This window comes from Jaculus jaculus, chromosome 1 (genome assembly GCF_020740685.1).
Source record: "Jaculus jaculus isolate mJacJac1 chromosome 1, mJacJac1.mat.Y.cur, whole genome shotgun sequence".
In the NCBI taxonomy this organism is placed as follows: Eukaryota; Metazoa; Chordata; class Mammalia; order Rodentia; family Dipodidae; genus Jaculus; species Jaculus jaculus.
In genome coordinates this window covers 210,631,515-210,645,093 of record NC_059102.1, presented here as the reverse complement: position 1 = coordinate 210,645,093, position 13,579 = coordinate 210,631,515, and the positions used below count along the sequence as shown (strand labels likewise).

Below are 13,579 nucleotides of genomic sequence, written 5' to 3'. Positions count from 1 at the left end.
TTCTGCCCTACATCACCACTCCTATGTAAATCACACTCAGAGAGACATGGCAGACAAAGGCAATGAAGAGATCATGGTTATAAAAATGTTTTGTCTCTGATCTGGAGTTCCAGTTACATGTGCCTATGTTTTTAGCTTCACACTTAAGACTTGAATGCTGTTCAATGTTAGTATCACACTTCAATAAGTTACTTCAGAAATGCCATACATATATATATACATATATGTGTGTGTGTGTGTGTGTATGTATGTATGTGTGTATATATATACCTAGTACATAGTAGCTTAGTGAGTCATAGTTGATTTGGTGTATATTGCATTTAGAGTGTTTTACAAAAATGAATCATTCAGATTAAACATTTAATGACTATTTACAAAATGATATGTTCATCATCTCCCTCACTTGTCATAGTTAGATAAAAATATGTCTATATTGGGCTGGAGAGATGGCTTAGCGGTTAACCGCTTGCCTGTGAAGCCTAAGGACCCCAGTTCGAGGCTCGGTTCCTCAGGTCCCACGTTAGCCAGATGCACAAGGGGGCGCACGCATCTGGAGTTCGTTTGCAGAGGCTGGAATCCCTGGCGAGCCCATTCTCTCTCTCTCCCTCTATCTGTCTTTCTCTCTGTGTCTGTCACTCTCAAATAAATAAATAAATAATTTTTAAAAATATATGTCTATATTATATACACACATACAATATATATGTATGAAATATCCATATATGCCATAAGCATATACTAAATGTTATTAAATAAATATATACATAAAATATATTAAACATGCTATTATTAAATATTAACCATATATAATTTAAATATAACATAATATATATGTATATATACATATATATGTGTGTAGATGTATATGACATATACAAACATATACCTTAAACAGCATGACAATACATTGTAGAATAGCAAAGCTGATTGAGACCCTCAGAAAGTCAGGACAGAATGCCTGGACATAGGTCTTTGATGATTACTGTAATGATACGAGAGGATCTTAAAACCTAAATATAGCAAAAATAATACATTAATGAATAAAGGAAAACATTACTTACACACACACATGCACAACAGGTACACATAACCAGCTGAATTTTATAAGTTACTAAAGGATAAAAAAATATACCTGCCAGGTTGAAGGAGAATTAAAAATACTCAGCATTTAAAAATCAGTGTAATTCACAGTAGTAATTGACTTAAAAAGTGAGAACTGGGCTGCAGTGATTGCTTAGTGGTTAAGGTGCTTGCTTTCTAAGCCTAAGTTCCCAGGTTTAATCCTCCAGGTCCCAGATAAACCAGATGCACTAGGTGGTACATGCTTCTGGAGTTCATTTGCAGTGGCTAGAAGTGGTGGCATGCCCATTTTCTCTTTCTCCTTCCCTTTCTCTCTCTTTCTCTCCCTCTCTCTGTCTCTAATAAAGAAAAATAAAAATTAAACAAGGAGAGAACTATGAACATTTTAATACATACAAAAAAGTGAACAACAAAGTTCAATATTTTCAGAACATCTGTAGGAAGCCACCTCAATCTGATGAAAAGTAAACATAAAATCACAAACAACCAGGCTGGAGATATAGCTTAGCAGATAAAGCACTTACCTGCAAAACCAAAGGACCCAGGCTCAATTCCCTAGGACCCACGTTAGCCAGATTCACAAGGATTCGCATGTGTCTGGATTCATTTGGGGCAGCTGAAAGTCCTGGTGCAACCATTCCCTCTCTTTCTCTCTATTTGCCTCTCTGTCTTTCTCAAATAAATAAAAATGCAATACTAAAAAATGAACTGTCACCAAATAGGTGTCCTGTTTAAAAAAAAAAATAATAACTTACTGCCAGCATCATAATCATTAGTGAATAGTGAAGATTCTCCCCCTAAAATGGGAGAAGCAGAAGAATGCTATTCAATATTATACCAGAGAGTCCAAGTAGGCAGCTTAACAAAGTAAGGCGGGGAGAGAGAGAGATAGAGAGAGAGGGAAAACATAAGGATCAAAAAGAAGTAAATTATTTGTGAAAAACATGAATATATTTATGTGTATATTATGTATTTTCCTAAGAAAACTACTAAACAACTACTATGAATAATTAATGAACTGAACACATTTCCAGCTTACAAATGTATTTTAAAAGTAAATTGTACTAGATGCAGCATACAATTGAAAAATATAATTTTGAACACCATTCACAGTAGCACCAAAACTCATAAACTTTTATCAATAATTTCAACAAAGTTATCAATAGCTATACAGGGAATTGGGGGAAAAAACATGGCTAAAAACAACTAAAGGATGTCTACATAAATTAAAATATACATATTTGTCACAAAACTTTAACATTCAGTGTTAAAATATTAATTCTCCCCAAATTGATTAAAAGCTAAATATAATTTTAAAATATTCTTAACACATATGCTTTAAGTCAACAGTCAGACTCAAGAATTTACATTTAAATGCAAATCAGCAAAACAAAGTAACAAAAAAATAGTGATGGCATAGGCCTCACTACCTGAGTCTAAGCTACTTTTCTGTAGAACTACTGAAATTATGTCTGGCTAGTGCTAGCCTATAATCATCAAATGCAAAAGAAAAAGACAAAAGTAATCCCTAATCATTTTTTTTAACCCAAAGGTAAATGGGAAATGATTTTTTTTTATTAATAATACTTATATCTATTTAAGGAAAACATACTTTCTTAGCCTCTATTTCACTCTCACAAAATGTAGTTCAGAATATTTTTTTGAGGTCTAGAGAGATGACTCGGTGGTTTAGTGCAAACAGGAGGCCCTGAAACTGCTAGAATTCAGATCTCTAGATCCCAAATAAAAGGCCAGATATGGCCACTTTCACATGTAACCCAAGTCCTCTAGGGGAGCAAAGATCTACTAATTCTCAGGGTCTTGCAAGCTCTGGAATTAGCAAAAACAATCTAGCTCACAAGAAAGACCAAAGAGGAAGAATGTTAGAGTCGGACACCCTAGATTGCTCTGGCCATTGTGAGTGCCTTCACCACTGGGCCACACATACACATCAAACAAATGAAAAAATACAAAAATAAAAGAAATATGTTCTGGAGGCAAGTCAACATGAAATCTAAATCCAAAAAGCCTAAAACCTTTGGAAGAGAACAAGTAAAACAAATTTTCTGTCTGCAGCAAGTTTCTCATTTCACACACACAAAAAAAGAATTAATCACAAACATTTCTAAGTTAGACTCCATTAAAATTAGCTTCTTCTAATAAAAATAGTCCATTATGGAAATGAAAAGATAAGTAACACACTGGGAGAAAGTATTTATGACATATGATTAACAAGAGGCTAGAATCCAATAAAGAATTCCTATAATTAAAAAAATAAAAGAGCAAAGGACATTACCTGAGATTATAATCTTAGCAATCATTATAACTGGCTGATAGCTATATGGAAAAATGCTCTGTAACTTCTATGAATAGGATAAGGTAAATTAAAAATGCAGAGATTTAAAGCCGGGCGTGGTGGCGCACACCTTTAATCCCAGCACTTGGGCGGCAGAGGTAGGAGGATCACCGTGAGTTCGAGGCCACCCTGAGACTACAGAGTTAATTCCAGGTCAGCCTGGGCTGGAGTGAGACCCTACCTCGAAAAACCAAAAAAAAAAAAAAAAAAAAAAAAAAAAAGCAGAGATTTAGAAGGAATTAAAAACCAATAACCTAGAAAAAGCAAGGACACTATCATATATTGTTAGCTAGGATTAAAATTGGTATATGTACTTTGCCAAAGCAAATTTTAATTACCAACTAAAGTTATGCTTATTCCAAGACTACTCTGTTCCAATTCTAGAAATTTATCTTTTTACATAAAAAGTGCATGTGTCTCTAACCATATAAGAATTCATACTTACAAAAGTATTCAATTGTTCATTCATGACAAATACTACTAATTCATCAAATCCACATTTTCTATTTTTAGTAAGTAAAGTGAAAAATACTCCTAAATGATTAAATCATACTTTTGTGTGTTAGTCAATAAAATTTCCAATAAACATAATTTAGAAAAATAAAAGTTTAGTACTTTTACTATTTATTTTTGAAATAACTCATTTTTATTTTTACTTGATATTAATTAATTTTATTAACTAGTGCAATTGTTATTTTTAAATATATAGCTATATCTAGATTATTTGACTAAGTGATATTGAAGGACAAAGACTTCAAGATGAAATTGTCAATATAATTATCAATAATATATGTCCAGCTTTGCCCACAACTATATACAAATCATTGCCACAAAAAAGAGTTATTTGACATAGTTCCTGCCTTTTCAAAATCTATTTCAGTAGCTAGAGCAATAGCTTAGCAGATAAGGTGCTAGTTATATATTTTATAAAACTATGATGGTTTAGTAATTTTACTAAATTTACTAAACTTTTTATAAAAGCAGTCTTTTGCCATTGGTTTCATCAAAACCCAAGAAATATACAGTTTTTTAAATTCATGAGTTAAGCTTGACAATAAACTGCTAGCTTATATTTTAAGGAATATGTCACCAACTCCTATAGTTTACAAAAAGGAAACATGATGTTCAAAACAATTAAGTGTCATATTCTCACCATCGTGGAAAAAAGAAACAGAACAAAAGACTTACCAGGTCAGAGAAGGAAAATCTCAGTAGCAGAGGCCAGTAAGTTAAAAAAGGAGATATAAAGGGAAGAGAAAGGAAGGGAGGAGGGTACTTAATAGGTTGGTATTGTATATATGTAAGTAGAAGAATAGATTAATGGGGGTGAAAATGCCCAAAGTGAGGTCAGGCGAAGAGATTGAGTGAAGGAAAGGTGGAGGGAGGGCTAATCAAAATAGAAGAGGATGCAAACAAAATCATATGGAATCCTCTGGATTTTGACAACGGAACACTTAGGAGCCATAGATCGTTGTTAGAAAATTTTCAGTGCCAGGGATGGGATACCTCCAGTGAGTTGTTGGCCAGGGAGGTCCCTGATGCTCCCAAAACATTATAGGCCATTGCAGAGGCCCTTGCTTTCCCAACAGGAATAGATGGTAAGACCCTATTCCTGAAGACTCCACATACTTGGACTGGAAGGCCACTGAAAAATCCTGCTGGAACTGAACTGATAACCTCCTACATATAGACCAGCTGACAGAAAGCTGGAAGAAGTCATTCTACATGAGGTTCAATGCGAGAATGAGATATCACCAGCCAGGCCAAATGAGCCAATGGGTGCAATAGTGGCACATCTGTCATGGTGGAAACCAACTGCCCTCCAATTGGACTGGAGGCCCACTCCATGGGAGAAACACATCCCTGATACTGAAAACTTAAAACAGGGGTAGTCATGAGCCCTAGGGGTGTAACATCTGCTGAGGTCTGGATAAATGTATATACTATGCTTATCAAACTGCCCAGTAAGCACTACTCTTAATATTTATACCCTTATATTAACACTACTCTCACTTTGGGTAGAGAATCTTCGCTTTTCAGATGGCAGTGACTTTGGGATGACTCAGAAGGTATCATAGTGCTGGAAAGAAGTGACTGGAGTACTGAGTAACATCTTGATCACACCGTCCAAGGCTCAGGATCTAATGCAGAAGAGGTGGTGGAAAGAATATAAGAGCCAAAGGAAGGGTAGGATTCCTTACAACGTGCTCCCTGCATACATAAAATGGCCTGGATATCCATGACCTCATAGTGCCTGACACTACCTACACAAGACCATCATAAGAGGAGGAAAAGACCATAACATCAAAATAAAAGAGAGACTGATTGAGCTGGGGAGTGGATATGATGAAGAATGGAATTTGAATTTCAAAGGGGAAAGTGCGGGGGGAGGTATTACTGTGGGATACTTTTTATAATCATGGAAAATGTTAATAAAAATTGAGAAAAAATAATAATAAAAAACCAGAATTACCAGGTCATAGAAAACTAAATTACTTTTTCAGTTTTGTAATTTTAAGTATAATGATTTGAATATTTTTAAGAACAAAAAGTGTTTCAACAGATATTCTACTGGGAACAAGAATTAAATACAAATGTGAATGCAATGAAAGCACCAATGACATCAGAACAAATTAAAACAACTAGTTTAAAGAAACTTAGCATTGTCTCTGTAACTCTTCCTAACGGGCATGATGGTAACAGCCACTAATGTACTGATATTATGCATCTGCACATTGTGCTTCTGCATATCTTTCACTCTTATTGTCTGAAATAGAAAGAACACAAGGCTCTATTTCCCTTGTATTCCCTTAGCAATAACCAGAAACAAATATTTTTCTTGTAAAGATATTTGAAAGTTATTTAGATATATTTAAGAAAGCACTAAAATTTTTTTTATCAAAAAGGATAAAAACAGAAAATAGAATCATGACTAGGAAGTGTTGCAAAATAAACTCACAATAAGAACTGAAAATAACAAGATGGCAGAAACCTTTTTGGCCTATATAATGGAGGCTTAGTAGAGGGATATATATACAGACAAAAAATGAAAAAAAAAGAGGTGGGGGATAATGTATGAATGTCTGAAGCCATGCTAGCAAAGCACTACAAACTTAGCGACTTAAAATAAAATGTGTTTTCTCACAGTCTCAACACAGCCCTCACTGAGCTAAAATCAATCATCTGAAGATTACCTTCCACAGTGATGCCTCTGGAGAAGTATTTGTGTCTAGACCTCACTTTTCTATCTTCTTCTTGGCATTCAGATCTCATAGGCTTGCCAACATGCTACACAACCTTAATGGGCAAGGAACATCTAACAATTCTGACCACCACCAATAACACCTACAGGTCTGTTGCATTGTGCATGGGGACAAGTGCAACAGTGAGGTGTCTAATGGCGACACTGAAGGGCACTGAAGGAATCATCACAATGCCTACCATTTTTATCAGTCTTCATGTGACAGCTGCAGCCTGCACCTTTTGTCACAATTTTGTTCTGTTTTATTTTTTATTTATTTAAGAGAGAGAGAATGGAAGAATGAATGAATGAGTGCACCTCCAGCCACTGCAAATGAACTCCAGACGCATGTACCACCTTCTGTGTTGGGCTCAAGTGGATACTGGGGAATCTAACCTAGGTCCTTAGGCTTCATAGGCAAGTGCCTTAACCATTAGGCAATCTCTCCCTTAATTCTGTTTAAGTGCTCCTATTAGCATATCTTAATTGAAAAAAACAATAGGTTTCATGATGAAACTTTCTAAACTATATGCCGTATACTTTGAAAACATTCACCCCCCCTCTTTATCCTCTTTTGTTCCCCCTACTCTCTAGAGCTGGCTCATATCCTCTTCCCAAAAGTTCCACTTATACTTTTATGCTTTGTTTATTTTTGTAAAAAACAGTTTTTAGAAAACTTAGTACTTTTCAAGTTATACACTTTTAACTCACTTTATAGGATATAAAAGAAGTGTTATCTATAGTTAATATATTTTTCATTGTATATTTTGATTAGATATTCATTGATCTCTTAGAAAGTCAACTGGCAGTCTTCAAATGCACTTAAAAATACAGAATGTCTAATATGGTACTAACACTTAGCATTAAATTACCACTTTTTTTATTACACTACTTACAGTTTAAGTCTATTAATCTTTTTAATGCATTCCCTTATAAGTAAAAATACTGTTAAATGATCATTTTCAGAGAAAGCACTTTAGTTTATATTAATTAATAATGCCTTCTGTGGCATGACTGAAAAAGCTATTTGTAAGTATAAAGCCAAGCTCTGGTAATGTAACCATCAACTTGTGCACTTTCCTGTGGTGCTTCTAACTATGTATCCAGTGCAATTCATAACCCAAAGAAACTGCTGTCAAACACAGATTTAGGGGCTTGGATGGCTTAGAGGTTAAGGTATGGCCTACAAAACCTAATAACCTGGGTTCAATTCTCCAGTACCCACATAAAGGCAAACACGCTAAGTGGCACATGTATCTGGAGTTCATTTGCAGCGGCTAGAATCCCTGGCATGCCCTTTATCCCCACCCCACCCCCATCTCTATCTGCTTGCAAATAAATAAATAAAATATTTTTTAAAAGGCTCAATGTGTGTGGGTCACACCAACAATACTTGCATTAAAGTGCTATAGTACAGTCACTGACACCAGAAAACACTTAGACAGGCATTGTCTATCCACAGACACGCTCTCTACGTACATCTCAATACAGGGAAAACAATTTGTCAGTCTACAGCTGAGTATTTAAAAATCAGCAATAGATTACATAGTTTTAATGTGATGGCCAGATGAACATCTATAGCACAATTCCAAGAAACTTTTCATTCACAAAATATTCTAGAAATATTTTCACTTTTAATCTCCTTTATATTACACCATTTAATGTGTAGAAATTTTAATTATTAATGGGCTTCACCATGACATTTCTATATATAAAAGTATTGTGTTTTGATTGCACCCCCTTCCAAACTCCACTCTCTGATTTTCCATTCTCCTGCTTCCCCTGTCCACTTACCTTTCCCTTATAGTATCTCTACTACTTTCAGATCATGTTTATTTCTAATTCTAACTTTTATGTGTGAAAGAAAACATGTGAGGTTTGTCTTTCTACTTCTGGTTTATTATACCTCTAGTCCTAACATCCATTTCCTGCAAAAATTAATTTAAATATTTATAACTGAATAATATTCCATCATTTGTACACATCATATTTTCTTTGCTGATCCATCTATTGAGTTTCCTCTGTGACAGGTAGTAACAATATGTGACAGATTTGCAACATGTTTGGTGTGAGAGCTCCTATTCTTGCTCTGTTGCCCTTTTGGAGCTTCCTCCTAGCCAATATAAGCCCATGTACTTCCCCTGTACTTTTTCTAACTCTCTGGAACTGGAGTTGTTACACACTAACTTCTCCTTAATACATGAGAATTTTCAAGCTCATATGTTATGGTTTCATCATATTTACCTATTGTGTGTTCACAATGTAAATTTTAATAGAAAAATATTTTGGCCAGATGAACAATCATGTTTATGGAGTCTTAGACACTAGCAAATATGTCTTATATTAATATGAAGAAAGGAATGAGGGAAAATGGGACTTCATCAAACCTCTTTGTACTACTTATCAACTTAGAAACTCTGTTGTCAGGTGACAGATTGAGTACATTGAAAGGAAAATAAAATATTTACTCAAATAATGTAGAGGACATTTCCCCAAATATTTAGATAATAAATTTTAAGGCATTTTATATTGGGGAGTTAGCTATAGCATACTTCCCACAGACTGAGGAAATAACATCAAGTTATAAAATCTTTCCTCTATTTTTCAATGTACACATGATTTTATATTGAATTAGTATAGATCCAAATTGCATAAGATACTTTGTATGTATCAACATGTTTATTATCAGAAAATTCTATATTTTGATGGTAATTCAGTAACTCTGTTTAATTTCCAAAACTATGGAATGTGTTAGAGAAAAGGAGTAGATAAAAATTTTATATTAGTTATGTTTTTCCTCATTTTCTTAGTGGGCACTGATCTGTAACCCCCACTACCAGCATGGGGCTATCATCCACAATGACCTTTTGATCAGAGAAGCCTACAAGGTTTCCTAAAACATTGACAGACTTTTGTCAGAGTACTTGATGACCCACCAAAGGTCAGTGGTAAGACCCTATTGCTGAAGACTCCATATGCAACTGAAACGTAAAATCGAACGGCATGGCTGGAAGCCAGGAGAGAGTCAGTCCCCAGACAGTCAGCGTGTCTAGTGCCTGAAGGTGCTACATGGGCGACTGGGGGAAATGACCAATATCTGTCCAAGCAACTCATGGTCTAGCCTAATTAGCAACAAATAACCTGGTGTGATGCCCACACAAGTGCAATAGTGGCACACAGCCATGGTGGGGAACCAACTGCTCTTGATTTGGCTAACTGATCCCCTCAGTGGTACTAGACCCATAGCTGGAGCTGGGAAACAAGTCACAGCCATATCCAAACATAAGCCCACTCTCCAATATCAAGCTACCATCAATCATGGGGTACAAGAGGGCCTACATCTATTAAACTCTCTATCAAAAAAGTAAGTGTTATCTCAATTTTAGGGGTGCTAACTTACTGTCCATTGGAGAATCTGCTTCTCTTTTTCAGATAGATGCAGATCCTAAGGAGAGAGCTGCCCCAACATACCTCAAAAGGGGCCCGACTGAAACTAAAGAAAATGGGCGAAACAAGCAAGGGTGCTGTTTTCCTGATGAACCGGATACCAGCACAAAGGGGAAGGAGACCAACACAGAGAAAAATCAACTCCTACCAAATCAGAGAACCAGAGCCTCAGAGGCCCCCAACACCTCAGCTCTGAAGCAGACCAAAAATGAACCCAACATGGCTCAGGGAAATTTGGCAGAAGAGGGGGCGGAAAGAATGTCAGAGTCACATGTTGGGTCATGATATGCAGAGACATTTATCATACCAATAACTGTGGGCTAACTCCACAATTCACGACCCTTTTATATCAACAAGGAGGGTCCATTGAAAAGGGGTAGATCATGGATGAACCTAAACAATGGTACCAAACTGCCTGTATTTGCTGAAAAGAAAACTAATAAATTAAATTTTAAAAAAGAATTATTTTTATACTTGTTTTGAGAAATTACCTTTAAATAAATGGCTTATCTTTACAAAAATATCAAGATGTTCTAACATTATAACATCAATTATAACTGCAAAGATTAAGATAAGAATAAAATTAAATTAAGTCAGAGCTCTCATCATGAAATCACTTAAACCTATTAAGGAAGAAAAAGAGAAGAATGGAAACATTTTTTGGAATGAAGAAATGTATAGGAAAGCATACCCCCAAAAAATGACTTGTAGGAAAGGAAAATGTAACACAATAGAAGATAAAAATCTTCTCATTGAATTGGAGAGGATAATGGAATAGCAAAAGTCTCTAGCAAGTGAGATATTTTTAAATTCATTCTGATAGGAAATGTAGATCTCAGAGCCTTGAAGAGACATTTTGGACATCCACCAGTCAGGGATCTGATGAATGACCCCAGTGCCTGTGGCACTGCTAACGACTGCAGAACTTCTGGGGAGAAATGGATGAAGCGGTATCCAACCAGGAAACTAGCATGAATAAAGGAACTTGCACACCTATTTTTGTGCTGTTATTGTCTTCAATTTATCTTCTCTTCAACAACATCTCTGGCCAGCTCCATGCTTCATGAATAAAGCAATCAGAATATAAATGACCCTTTAGGCTCATTGCAACTTATGAACTCTTGAGAGGATACTGTGTGCTGTTGCCACAGTTATTTCAAAATAAAATGCCCCCAAAGCCACGCTATAACTTGCCAGCTCAGATCTGGGGGAAAATAATGATTGAAAATTTAAGTGAATACCAAATATCTACTGAGGGTCTCAATATCATGATGATGAAAATAAGTTCTGAAATTTTTTTATAGTGAAAAAAGGTGTATTTAGAATTAACCAGCTGGATCCAGTTTAGATGATCCCAATTTTGTTGGCAACATCCAAAGCATCATAATCAGGAGCCAGCCAAGTATATGCCTTCTCTCCATCATGCCTAATCAGGGTATTGACTTTGGCCACATCAGTGTCATAGTTTCTTTTCAGCCCGCTTGACCTGTGCTTGTTAGTCTTGACGTCCACCAGTAAACACCAGGGTGTTGTCCTCTTCTGTCTTCTTCATGGCTGATTTGGTGGTCAGGGTGAACTCGATGATGGCACAGTGGTCAAGCTTGCTTCTCCTCCAGACGCTCTTCCCCATGTATTCAGGCTGTCTCCCTAGGCACAGTGTCTTGGGTCCCTGAAAGGTGGGTGACGTGAGGATATTCTTCTTTTTGTTGCTGTGAGCACCTTTCAGCGCAGCCGTCTTAGCTGTCAGAACCTATGCTCCTTGGCTTGGGCTTTGGGAGGGGTGGAGCTTCCTTCTTTGCCTTTGGCACCATCTTGGCAAAAAGCAAGTTTGGTTACCCTCAGTTGGAGATTCTGCTTCTCTTTTTCAGATAGATGCAGATCCTAAGGAGAGAGCCACCCCATCATACCTCAAAAAGGCCCCGAATGAAACTAAGGAAAATTGGCAAAACAAGCAAAGGTGCTGTTTTCCTGATGAACCAGATACCAGCACAAGGGGGAAGGAGACCAACACAGAGAAAAATCAATTCGTACCAACTCAGAGAGCCAGAGCCTCGAGGGCCCCAACACCTCATCACTGAAGCAGACCAAAAATGAACGCAACATGGCTCAAGGAAATTTTGCAGAAGAGGGGGCGGAAAGCATGTCAGAGCCACATGTTGGGTCATGATATGCAGATACAGTTATCTACCAATAACTGTGGACAAACTCCACAATGCACGATCCATATGCATCAATAAGGAGGGGCCATTGGGAAGGGGTAGGTCATGTATGAGCCTAATAATGGTACCAAACTGCCTGTATTTGCTGAATAGAAAATTAATTTTTTAAAAAAATTAAAAAAAAAAAGAAAAGTAAGTTCGGAAATTTGAAAGCTGATCAATAACTCCACAGACTGCAGGACTTTCCAAGTTGGTTTCTTGCTTTTGATTATGATTGTCATGCTAATTTAGCCACAAATTTATTCTTCTTTTTTATTAATATTTCCAGTTTTAGCAGTTGTTTATGTTGTCTCCTTTAAATTATTCATAAAATATCACTCAGAAGTAAAGATTGTCACTTAAAAGTAGTCAGAAAGATCTTTCTTCTGTTCCAAACTCATCAACTTATTGTGTGGATTAGTTCTTAATTCATGATATTCAGGTATATGTCAAGTGCTTGGATGCATACTTTTCTGCTATAATCAAAATATATGAGATATTCCATATCTTTTATTTTGTCACTTGCAAACATGTCTTGGCAATTTTTCACTTTGTGGACATATAGAATTGATAAAATTCCACATGGGAATATATGCCAGGTTGTTCCATTAATTTATTACTCATCCTTTTGCTCAAGGAAATACTGTCATAGTGAACAAACATGGACTTACTCTCCACATTTGTATGCATGTGTCATCAGCTACATTTGCAAAAACACAATTAAGTCCAAGAGTACATGAATAAGGACTTTTTAGATTTTGTCAAGTCAGTCTTCTCCCTAAGTCTATTGTCAAATGGCACCCAAACCAACAATTTATCAGACCAAATGATTCTCCAGTGCTTGCCAAAACAATCTAGTTTCAAATTTTCTACTTTTGCTAGTATGAGATGTGAGAAATAGTACTCAGTTCTCAACAATTTCTAACTGTAGCAAACAATAATTTCATAAGGAAAAACAGCTAAATTTTATACTCTTGGAAATGTTCTGTTACTTAGAAAGAACTCTTACATATCCTCAATGTACAAAAAATTCCTTTAGATTACCAAGAACAGGCATTATGTGTTGGTTCAGCTGCCAGCTATGAAGAGAGTTGAATCTTTCTTTGTATTCCCTAAAGAAAACATTTATAAAGTAAGCCTAAATGCCTTTTGAAACTGAAGAACACAGTCACTTTGACTCTAATTTTGCATATGGCTATCTGCTACATAATAGTCGTATTGTTCCAACTTATGCTTAGAAATACTCCTTTCATTGTA

General features: G+C 36.0%; 1 pseudogene; it reads right to left on the bottom strand.

The window, feature by feature from the left end:
• Positions 1 to 11,430: 11,430 nt before the first annotated feature.
• LOC123458947 lies at positions 11,431 to 11,935 on the bottom strand (annotated as a pseudogene).
• Positions 11,936 to 13,579: the final 1,644 nt, after the last annotated feature.